The following is a 12329-nucleotide window of genomic DNA, read 5'->3' as shown; positions in this document are numbered from 1 at the left end:
GTATACTGCTTTTTGCTAAGTACTTGACACAGCTCAGAGTGGACCCTTGCCCGGAGAACCACCCGCCAGATGACAGTACGCCAATAATCTTCTCACCGTCTGCCACCTTTATTTCTTTCTTCACTTAACTCTCATATTCACTTCAAGTGGTGTGCATACACTATTTACTCTTAAGCTGTATTCGGGCTATGGAATCAGCTCTTGCTTCGTTAACCTTTCAAGCTGGGTTTTCAGATCGAGCTCCCTCACTGTACTTTCCTCTTTTCTGTCAGACGAGTTTTCTCCATCATTTCCCTTTCCAGTGGTAATTTTGTTGTTGTTGTTGTTGTTGTTGTTGTTGTTGTTGTTGTTGTTTGAGATAGGGTTTCTCTGGGCAGCCCTAGCGCCCCGGAACTCAGTCTGTAGACTGGAGAGCTGGCCTCAAACTCAGAGATCTGTCTGCTTCAGCCTGCAAGTGCTGGGATCACAGGGAGGAACCATCACTGCCCAGCTGAGGTATTTATGAATGCTGCTATTTATTTATTAAACCTGCAAACATTTTGAGCATGTTCTGTGATATGAGAAGTCAGCAGGCAATTGGGAAAGAACAATGAATTAAACATATTTCTCGTCCTCAAGAAAGTGACATTCTAGGGACCAGGTTCCAACTAGGCTACCAAGGAGGTTGATTCTTACAACAGAATGTGTATTTTGATACACCAAAGGGAACCCTGAGGGGGATAGAAGAACACAAAGAGAATATGATGAATGTATCAGCTAAGGGGCTTTTCATAGTACTTCCTTCAGCCTCATCCAGTGAGTTCTTCTTATAAGCCTTAGACATTAGTTTCTTCCAGGTTTACCCTTTTACCTATTCTTTCCTAACTGTGTTACTCTTTGTAGAAATTTCACCCTACCCACATTTCCCCTTGCCTTCTCACTTGGAAACCATGTCATTAGCTCTTATTTTAAGACCAGTTGTCACCTCCTTTCTTTGCAGCATTGAAAACCACATTGCTTTGTTTTTCTGTAACATCCTTGTATCCTTCTGTGCTTGTAGGCCTTCACCGATAACATGACGGATTCTGTCTCCAACTTTGTGATATCACACAGTGGAAGGCCACCATATTGCTTGGGTATTTATACCACGTATTAGGTAGTGTGTTACTTTACAGGCAAGCACTGCTTATTTCATTTGTAATTGAACTCTGCCTAGCATGCTGAACGTCCAATGACACACATAACTGAATGTACAAAGATGAAGAATTTGAAGAGTTATCATCAACAAAGCAGAAATTTCAGGGGATGGGCAAAGCCCATCTCTCCCAATGGGGACAGGTGTTATATTGACAATATTGAGCGAGAGAAAGAAGCAGGATATCCTTTATTGGATGTGTTGCTGCAATATTCCCTGGACTCAACAAAGAAATTAGCTTGCTGAAGTATGGGAGGGATGGTACCCTTAGTTACCTGGATGTTGGGAGATGGATATTTAGACATAATGTATGTGAGGTCAAAGTTGAATATCCAGTTGAAAAAAAGGTTTTGCAGATTGGTATAGGTAGCTTTGGAGTAAAGGGTGTGAAAACACAGCAATCGAAGATTGAGTTAGAACAGCGTCCTGCCATGAAATTCAAAGTTGATAAAAACAATGATCTGGTCAGTTCAGTTAATCTTAGGAATGGCAGTGGTGTCATATCGCCATGGTTACTCAGAAGCATCATGACAACGGTCTTTTGTGAAGAGGTGACCGAACACATTGAAGCACAGCTCACCCTGAATTAAGATGGGAGGGAAGCACTGCCTACTGCTCACCCTGCTTGATTTAATCACCAAATTACCGCAGTTAGAACCGTAGGTGTGAGGCTTACGTTTCACAACGAGGAGGAAGTGCACATGAAGGGCATTCTGTGGAAATTGGTGAAAAGTACAAGAACAATCATAAAACTCGAGGCAGAGCAAAATGGAAGAATTTTAGTTAACTCACTTACTTCATTTGTGTCATTTTTTTCTTGTTTTGTTTCTTTTTCGTTCATATTGATTTTGTTTTGTTTTGTTTGCTGTTGCTTTTGATGGGTTGAGGAAAGGCATTCCCTCTATGTTCAGAGGTAAATAAAGAGCAGGCAGAGTGGTGAGCAGGAATGAAAAGGGCAACTGTGTACCAAACGAATGTACTGAGTGCCTGGTTGGACCAGTGCTGATCAGCTGTACATAGCCCACCCAGATGATACTTGCCTCCCCGGGCTGCAAGTAGTTCTTTGTTAAGGGCACGATGCTTCTTTGGTGGCCAAAGCCTCGGATTCTCTGGTAATTTTCTACTTAAATTGGGGGATGTTCAAGCATGTAGAGATCTAATCCTCCCTCTGACCTTTACATACCTTCTTTTGTGGCATTAAGAAAAGTAGACCTGGTTGTGAAAGGAAACATGGCATTCACAACTGAGGGGCTGGCTAGGAATACAATGTGATTTTTCAATCTTGCCTATTTTACCATGTTTGATAACAGTTTTCTAAAAATCGAAACACAAGGTAAATATCTGTGGTAAATATCTGCTCTAATACATCACATAATATTTTTATTAAATAAAATAAAGTAAAAGAATTGAAATATTCAATAAAAAATGAAGAAACAGCATTCATAGTTGTCTTTGTGAATGGCCAGTTCATTGATGCTAATATATGCCATCTTATGAAACGGAGAATTTTATTGCTTTCCTTAGGAGTAATTATTTCTAAAACCTTGTAGCATATGGCAGTATTTTTTTTGATATTGAAAAAAATTCAATAGAGTCAACTTCTATTTTAAAACGTCCCTTAAGATTTTAGGTTTGTTTACTGACTTGAAGGATCAGCACGGACATGATGTACTTGGGTTATAGGATCTTCAAGCCCATATAAAAGGCTCATCAGGGGGTTAAGGCAGTTCTCATGCATCACAAAATGCTCACCACTGTCACATCCCCAAATTTGGTTGTAAATTAAAAGAACTAAAATCACTTTTTTTTTTACTACTTAGAAATGCATAAGCTCATTAACCTAGAAAAATGTCTAGAACCTTGTACAAAGATCCAGTTCAGGATAACTGATTGTTTCTTGGCACTGTCATCTGCGTTAAGGGATTAGCGAAAGCTGACTATCTGCATCATTTATATGTCAGACTAGTCCAGAGTCTTTTCACAGGCAGAATTATTTATCAAGCAACAGGTTCCTATCTGTCTTTTTACCTTCAGGTGGATCTGTCTACTGCGAGTCATTCCTATGAGTATCTGATAATCTGGCTTTAACACAACACAGCACAGCACAACGCAACACAGAGAGCAGTGCTTGTTGCTTTTACTCCTCTTTCTTTAAAAAAGAAATCTTTTAAAGACATAATTTTCTCTACAAAAATCACAGCAAAAATGAGGTAACAAAAGATGCCAATCACAGAAAAAGTCTATCAACTTTTAAATCCTTGTAGTCATGGTTGCGTATCAGCCGACTTTAATTTAAGTAAATAAATGTTGTTTTGAAAGTTGTAATTAATTCACTGAAGACATGGTACCAAGAGCTTTCAATTCTATTCAGATATCTGACTCCCAGGAAGTTTAGATTCTCAACATTTAGTAACCTAAATGCCATGGCGTTACCGAGATATCTCTCACTTCCTAATGGAATGTGGAAGTGCTTCATCACTAAGTTGAGTGGATTTTTGTTTAGAAAAGTGGACTGAATTGTTACCTCATGTATTTTTACAATAGATTATGCAATGAGTTTCATTGTTTTGGTTTGGTTTGGTTTTTTTTGTGAGACAGGGATTCTCTCTGTTGCCCAGTCTGTTCCAGAACTTTCTCTGTCGACCAGGCTGCCCTGCTCAGTGCCGAGATTAAAGGCACCACCCCGCAGCTGAAATGAGGTTCTCTTGAGAAAGTAAAGCTAAATTACACTCCAAAGATTTAAAACCCAACTTAAGAGTTTCAGAAACAGGTAGAGGTATAAACTTTTGTTCACAAAGAAAAACAACTTTTTTCAATCTGTAATAATATTTACAGTACTCTAGATACTTTGGCAACAGTCAATAGATATTTGATTATATTGATTTAAACACCCTTGTCAGCCTTTCGAACTCAACTGTGCATTTTCATAACTTCATCTCACGTTTTGAAGGGACTCAGATTTGGATATATTGTATAATATGAAGTTAGTTCCCCACGCAGTGTCTTTCACTCTGTCTAGAAACCGATTTGAGTCAACACTAATTCAAAGATATCCTTTTTACTGTTGCTGTACCCATCTTGAACAGCCAGCAATGAAAGGGTTATCGAACGGGAGAAGTTGAGCTGCGGATCAGCATTTCCCAGTGGCACATATCTTTAGCAGTAAGTGTGGAGGCCAACTAGGAAGGAACACGTTTGAAGTGGCAGAACTAATCATGCAGAAGCAATTTGCGATTTTCTCTCTCAGCCCAGATAAAGCAGAGCATTATGACATTGGCTGTGAGGAACAAGGTCAATTTACTGTGAAAAGCCAACTATAGACTACAACTTCAAATAGACTTTTATCCCGTATAGGCAGAAACAGGATTTACCCTATTGCTTACACTACAGAATGGACAAAATGAAGTGGACAATTCAATTAGGATGCACCAGTAATTGTCATGAATTTTCCTCCTAACTCTTTCCGATAATCACCTCGTAACTAGAGCTGACAGTTTCACCTTTGAGAACAAACTATCAATGCTTCATTGCTCATTTTCTTTGCAATGAAATCTATTTTTTATGTGTCGCTAATTTAATTAATAGAAATCTACCACTTATTTTCAAAATATCTGATGCTTATATTCTTTCATAGCATTTAATTTGGGAACTTTAAATGATATTCATCCCTCCAAAACACTCAAAATGGCTTTAAAAATGGAACATATTATACTCAGGAATGACATTTTTCAGTTTACCATTTTTGTGATGTTGTTCATGAAGGTTTGTCACCTTTTGCATAAGACACTTCATAAGATAATCCTACCTTCTTGGATGAACTGGTTGTAAAAATTTTTTTTAAAAATTATTATCTGAATGACAATACTTAATGCAAATTATTGGAGTTATCGCAGTGAATAAACGGTTTGCTCCCTCAGCAATGGCCGAAGACTGTCTTGTTTTATTTCCTGGCTCATTTCCAGGGAAGATTATTCTTAGGAAAAATAAAGCTGGGGTCTACCTTAATTGGCTGCTCAAGGGTCCAGCCACCTAGAATAGCCATATTTCGTGTATTTAACGTTATCAAGTCCACCTGATATTCTTGTTTAACCACAATCTATATTGATAATGGTATCAATAATCAATTATATTTAAAAAATATCATGAAAATGGGATGAGGCCTGTTCCCAGAACCCAAAAAATAACACAAAAGAGATCTGATTAGATGCCATGCTTAGCGTTGTTCTTAAGAAATTCACAGCTGCGGAACAGCTCTAAATATTAGTGTGTTGGTCATGAACCTGTGGTTCTGCAAAAAGTTTGGCAAGTGAAGGAAGGCCATGGTGCTGACATTCACTCCTGGAACATGGGGGAAGCCAGACTTTAATGTTTTCATTGGCTCATGGAGGTGCTGAGCAAATGCATCTCTGGGCCAAGGATCACCGGGGTCCTGCTTTTGCTGACCCAGTGATTGACAGTAACACAATGTTCTTTCGGTTTATGACTCTGGGTGAAAGACAGAGAAAAACATGCGACTTGGGGCTAAACTAAGGAAGAAGAAAATGAGATATGAGGTGTTCAATAAAAAGAAAGGTCAAATCATTTAACTGTTATGATGCTATGAGAAAATTTGACTCCCAAAAAGAGAAAATGGACATGAGCTTATATCTCTCCTGGAGATTAATGACAATAAACCATGTTAGAATGATTAAAGCACATATATATAAACTAACTTTTCTTCTTTAAAATATAAACATTTTAGATTAGCTACATATTTAGGTATTTCTTTCCTTGGTAGGATAAGCACTCATAGAATATTTCCTTAATTAAAGGCAAATTGTAAATTTCTAATGGAGCTGGAAGGCTGAAACATTTCTCCTCTAATGTAGTATAATTCCATTCCATCTTGAAGGATGAAATATAATAAGTCAGTAATTTATATAGCCTATGTTTTTCCCAAGTAATATGTTTATTCTTTAAAATTAAGAGATGTATAGGTATGGAGTATTTTCTTGACTATAATTTTAATATGCTCATATTATCTTTTCAATGTGATAGTTTGACTTAATTAATTATTTATATATAATATAGTATGGTTTAACATTTGTAGTTAGTGGCTTTCATTGAAATAAACTGTAAAGTGTCAAATATATTGTTGTTCATCTTGTGTCTTTTGGTGTGAATTACTCTGAGGCTGGAGAGATGTTTCAGAGGTTAATAGTGTTGTTGTTCTTACAGAGGATTCATGCTCTGTTCCCAGCCAGCAGATGCCAGGCAGCTCACAACCATCCCTAACTCTAGTTTCAGTGGATCTGATGCTCTCTTCTGACTTCCATGGGCATCAGACATACATATGACACACACATATTTATGTAGGCCAAGCGTACCCATAAAGCAACACTATTATTTTAGCATAGGAATAGCATTATAAATATTGAAACATATAGATTAATTTGTGCAATATATTGTTTAACCATGCCACTTGAGAAATTAAGATATGTGAACTAGTTCTTGATGTGCATGTGCTCTCTCATTGCAATTTTGGGGGTGAATAAGTTTCATAGGTTTAAAATATAGTTTTTTCATATTCTATTTTCACCTAGATCATTTCTTTAATTCTTTCATGCTATTTACATTGACATTAAACTTTAATATTGTTGTCATATGTGTCTGTGTGTGTTAGAGACCATTTTCTCCGAGTTTTGTTTTAGTATAAACATCTTAATGTTGCGTGTATGAAAGAGACTTACAGATGCCTAAATTCATTTTTACAAATTATCTTATTAAATCATTTGCCTCTTAACAATCAGCATAATGGCAATTTAATGTTGAATAAAATTGTACCAAAAATGATGTTTTTTTATAGACATAGTAATCCTTTTGAAAGTTGGAAAAGTTAAAGAAAACAAAGATGATCTAGTGATATTAAAGTACTCTTTTGTATCTATAAATTCATTGTATTGAGACATTGTTAATTTTATTCAACTATAATCCAACTACTGTCACCATGAAGAGATCTGAAGTGCCATTTTAGGTTGTCACCTTGACATTTTATGTTTAAGCTAACCTCAGTCAAACTTCTTAAAGCATTAAGCTCCAGATTTTTTTTTTTTGGTATGTGTTTATCTTCAAAAAGAGATCACTACTACTGTACACATCTTGCATTTGGATAATCTAATCATGACAAGTTAATACTCTTGATTTAGTGTCCAAATAAGATACATCTTCAGGCTTAGTAATTATCAATCAAGTTATGAAATGATTTCACTTTATAACCAGCTACAGCCATGAGAGTTGTCTTGCATAACATAGTTTAAGTGCTTTTAAAACGGCATACACACCTTCAAAAAATGAACTGACTTTATAAGAGAAGCCAACAGTCTCTGGCAAAGCTGACTTTCTGCCTTTATTGGCAAGGGGAGCCAATGAAGAGATATTAATCTTGTCTTCCTTTCGAGGCATAACGTTCTCTTTCGTTTACGGCTTAATAGACAGAGCGTTGTCTACCAACAATACAACACACTGAACACACGAAGGCAAGATATCATCAGCTCCATTCTGACTGTCACCCCCGATAAGAATCTTGCCTTACTGGAAACTGTGAAACTATTGGAATAATCCAGCAGCCAGGTAGAGAGAGTTCTTGAGCCTAGCAAGAGTGCAATAACTCCTTCTCAAGATTAAACAGCAAAGTATTTCCATGAGATGCTTCATAGAAAGTGAATAAATGAGCATTGGGTGTAACTTTCATACTATCAATATCAAATGAAAGCAAGAGAAGTTCTTTTGAAAATGTCGTACATGCGAAAAAATAACCTTGTAATATTTGAGAACTTTTCTGTAAAAAGGGAGAACACAAGAAATGAGTTCTGTATCAGAAAGCGAGAAGTGAAAATGATCTGGCCGTATTAATTGATAGGTTAAAGAAAGCTATCACACAGGACATACTTGTTCCTGTGTTACAATTTATGTGTTGACATTTTGAAGAAAATGTTTCCTCCTTCAATTGGGATACTCAGACAGATTTTGCCATTTCTTTATACATGTGGAAATGGAAGACAGACTGGAGGAAGGAGAGATGGGGAGAGAAAGACAGACAGACACAAAGACAGAGGGAGTCAGGCAAAATTTAGGGCTTTTTGTTTTAAGAGTAAAAATGATAAACAGGAGAAGAGAACAAACTAAAAAACAGATGACTTATTATGCTTTCAGAAAAGTTACAGAAGAGAAACAGCTGGGGCCAAGGGACTTAAAATAGCAGCTTGCAAAGTCTACTGAAACGGAAAAAGTTTCCCTCGTCGTTGAATTTTTGTTTTAAACAGGCATAAATGAACGCTGCTTACGGAGGAACTATGTAGTCAGCGTGCAGTTGTCTTTGGACTGAGCTCATCCAGAATGATAGGCAAAGAGAAATAAGCCTGAATATGAATCGAGAAGTAAGAGTTCTCCCTCAGTAATCTCTGAGATCTGTGTCTTTCTGACTGGTTTCTTGGTTACATCTGGGGTTGTGTCTCTTCCTGTAAGTCTTGTCTGTCCTGTGATAAGTTGAGGATACTGGAGCCACTTAAAATATCTTGATATTTCCCCTTTGTTTTCCTTTCTACTAAAATTTTGCTGCTACCGCTTAGAAAAGTCAGCTTTTAATTCCTGAGACCTACTTAGGCTTAAATTTTACCTAAGTACCAGTGTTTGAAGGCTGTCTGCTTTTTTCTCCTACAGTCACCAGGACAATGTTGAGAGGAGACTCAGGCTGTGATCCCCTGCCTACCCAGAATCAGTTCAGCGATGTCAGGGACTAGAAAGGGTGTGAGCTGGAATGGATTGGAACCTATGCAATACTTTTCAAGACTTCCGTGTTGTGAAAATTTTCTCTAGAAAACTCTCCAATACAGTGCACTAATTGTGTTACTATAAGGATACAGGAAAGTTAGAAAGCAGCATAGCCTAGTGGAGAAGTAGGCTATGGAGTGTGCAAATATCTGAATGACGGCATTCATTTTGTGCATTCACACAAACCACTGAGGCATTTTCTGTTCAGCTTTCCTTCTTGTAGAATGTAATTTTCATTTTCTTTTTATCTGCCAGGAAGAAGTGTTATGAAGACATGTGACCTTTAGGACACGTTGAAGACAGGCTGCTGCTGCAGACTGAGGAAACTGCAGAGACTGTAGAAAACTGCCCAGTCTGGCTGTAAAATGCTGACTTTCTCCTACTCCAGCCATCCACTCTTCTTTGGATGATTGTATTTGCTGTGTATATGTGTGTAGAGCACGTCACGCCCTCCTCCCTCAGTGTTTATTTAAATAGACTTCAGGCAGATGGCACAAAAAAAGTTTTGTTCTAAAAAGATTCATACATTAAAACAATATACTGACAGTTGGGAGTAAAGTGTTTTGACTTAAGGGTAGATTTATTCTAATTGTACAGAAACATTGTTCTAGTCAGCGACAGACCGTCCATCTAAACTGTCTTCTATTTAGATAATAGACTGCCTTCCTTACAGGATAGTGGCATTATGAGGCCGAAGTTGTTGTTTTTTGTGTAGTGTATATCTTTCTGAGCTTTATTGACCCCTCCATCCTTTCTGAATTGCTTGCAAGGACATAGAAAACAAGAGCTAAATAAAACTTTGTTACAGGGGCATTTGAACTTGATGGGAGTGGGTCTGGGAATCAAAGTTTGGTCTGGAATTTAAGTTTGTAGGTATTAGAAAAAAATTATACATTAAGACATTTTAAAGGATTGTCGGTTTTTACTGTATGTATTTTATGTATGAGTGTATTTCTTGTATCCTCAGGGGCCTGAGGAGTATATAACATCCCTAGAAATGGCAGTTTCAAAGGGCCCTGAGCTGACACGTGGATAGTGGAAATTGAACCCAGGCCTTCTGAAAGAAAAACCAGTGCCCTTCAGCAGCTCAGCTGCTCTCCAGGCCTAGGATGTTATTCTTACTGCTAATAATGCAAAGGCCCTCAGTACGTCTTAGCGTGTTGTACTGAAATGTTGTAAATTGTATTCTGTGGAACCACGAAAAGGTGCTTTCAAAAGTATTATTACTAAGGCTGGAGGGCTGGCTCAGTGATCCAGAATGTTCTTTGCCTTTACAGAGGCTCACAAATGCATGCAACTTTAGCTTCAGGGTGTCTGACACTGTGTCAGACCTCTACTGGCACACGGGACATGTAATAACACTTATGCACGCATACAGGCACACACGTAATTAATAAGATAACAAATCTCTAAAATCTCTTACTAATTCCTCTTTCCACTTAACACTTTAAAGGGCTGAGTCTCAAGTTGAAGAATTTAACTGTATATTCAAAACAGAATTTCAACACAGAATTATAAAGGAATTCTTGCAACTCATTAAAAAAATAATAGTTGCTAAACAGGCAGGATACGTTAACAAGCATGTTGTCGACAATGACATACAAATGTCCAATAAATGTTTTAAAATATAATCAACATTAGAAATGCAAATTATGGATATAAAGAAGGAAAGCATAGCATATAAAAACATTTATAGAAGCACTATTTATAATATCCAAAGTTCAGAAATTACCCAAATGAGCCAAAAGTAGCATAGATTCCATAATCTTGTAACTCAGAGACAATGCACCCTATAGAGCTGCATCAACTGAATACATCGCACAGCTACAAAATTATGTTGTACGATTGTATTTCTGTAATTTTGTGATCCTGTAAAATTAATTCATAGTATTAGAAATTAGATTAGTATATTTGAAGAGTGTTTTGGATGGTATACAAGGAGACTTCCAGAGCACTGGTGGTGTTTTAAATCCTAACAGAATCCTGGAAGCACAAATATATTTAGTTTTTTTCCTATAAACTATGTTTGCCAATATTTATATTTGATCATCATGGTAAAGAGAGGGTAGTAGTGAAGAGGTTATTTCCTAAGAGTTAACACAAATTTGCTTTCTGAAAGTTAGATTATAAAGAAAAATGGAACCATGGAGGCAGACATTTTAGAAGACACATTTACAAGGTCCTGATCTTTGCTTGATGAGTATATTGATAGAAAGAGACAGAGATGGGCTTGGGTAGCCATGTTACATTAAGAGGAAGAGCTAGGAGGTAAGGTTCATCTTGTGGAAATGTTTCCACTTTATTTCTTCCAAGCTAGTTTGTTCAAACCCCTTAAGTCCTGCCCTCTAAACTTCAAGTGTCGTGTTAAAATCAAACCAAACCAAATCGAAAACCCATAAAATTCTGTCATGGCTATACGAATACCATAGTGTTTTTTTTTTGCCCTTAGAATTGCCTTCTCTGGTGTGAAAAACCACCTGATTCCATCTTGTTCAGGAGTACAAGCACTCTATCCCCTGTCCTGTCCTCCAGAGACAGTGAGTGGTCTTTTGGGCGTTCCTTGAGGATTGTCAACTAACTGTCTCCTTCGCCAGAATGTTCTTCCAGGTGGGCCCTTACTTTAGCTGCCTCCTTAAAAGTCATTTTCTTGAAGAAGTGTAAATTATGTAAACCCAATCACTCTTGAATGAACGACCTATACTTATATCTCTAACAATTGATTAGACACATACCACTGTCCGCTTGCTTCCAATTGGCCACCTAACCCATCACCAAGGTTTATTGTCTGTTCATTCTGCGCAACCTGGGAGCGAGAGGGTTGGGAGTCAGGACTCAGCAAGAGGCTGCCTGTTTGTAGACAGGGTTTTTCTTCAGATTAGCACGATGGGTGTCATGGGGATGGAGGAGCACAATTATTGGCTGCTGATGCAAGCTCCCAGGGGTTTTCCCCAGTGGTTCCTTGAGCTTGTTTACAAGAAAGGTTCGGATGAACTGTTGAGATAGAACAAAACCATACAGTCTAGCTGAGACAAGAAGATGGGTAGATGGTCATACTGGTAGATCCCTAGAACTTGGAGAAAGAGAAAGGAACCAACTATTTGGCAATGGGCCTGACCAGAATGTATTGTATCCCAACCTTGTTTAACTTTTTGTCTGAGGTAAGCATTTCTCAAGAAGAAGAGTAAATCCCAGGATGTAGGCTGATTTTGGTTGGTGATTTAACATCTAGCCAACTTCCTGCCCTCAATCTTTAACACTTGAATTTGCTCACATAATGTATTGTTATGTCCCTTTTACTTTAGGTAGGCTTTGAAATAGGTTTGAATCCAGTTCAAACTTCTCTGTT

General features: G+C 37.6%; 1 long non-coding RNA gene across 2 annotated transcripts; it reads left to right on the top strand.

Annotated features, from left to right (window-relative positions):
• Positions 1–686: 686 nt before the first annotated feature.
• LOC108349948 (uncharacterized) lies at positions 687–9529 on the top strand. Of its 2 annotated transcripts, none has more exons than XR_015671004.1 (3): positions 687–795; positions 1040–1115; positions 9239–9529. It is a non-coding gene; the product is annotated as an uncharacterized LOC108349948 (long non-coding RNA). The 2 variants fall into 2 exon arrangements; XR_015671005.1 differs by having other exon boundaries at positions 692–795; positions 1040–1135.
• Positions 9530–12329: the final 2800 nt, after the last annotated feature.

The sequence above is a fragment of the Rattus norvegicus genome, chromosome 2 (genome assembly GCF_021556685.1).
Source record: "Rattus norvegicus strain SHRSP/BbbUtx chromosome 2, alternate assembly SHRSP_T2T, whole genome shotgun sequence".
In the NCBI taxonomy this organism is placed as follows: Eukaryota; Metazoa; Chordata; class Mammalia; order Rodentia; family Muridae; genus Rattus; species Rattus norvegicus.
Note: the sequence above shows the minus strand (reverse complement) of the source record. Positions and strands in the feature narration are given on the sequence as shown.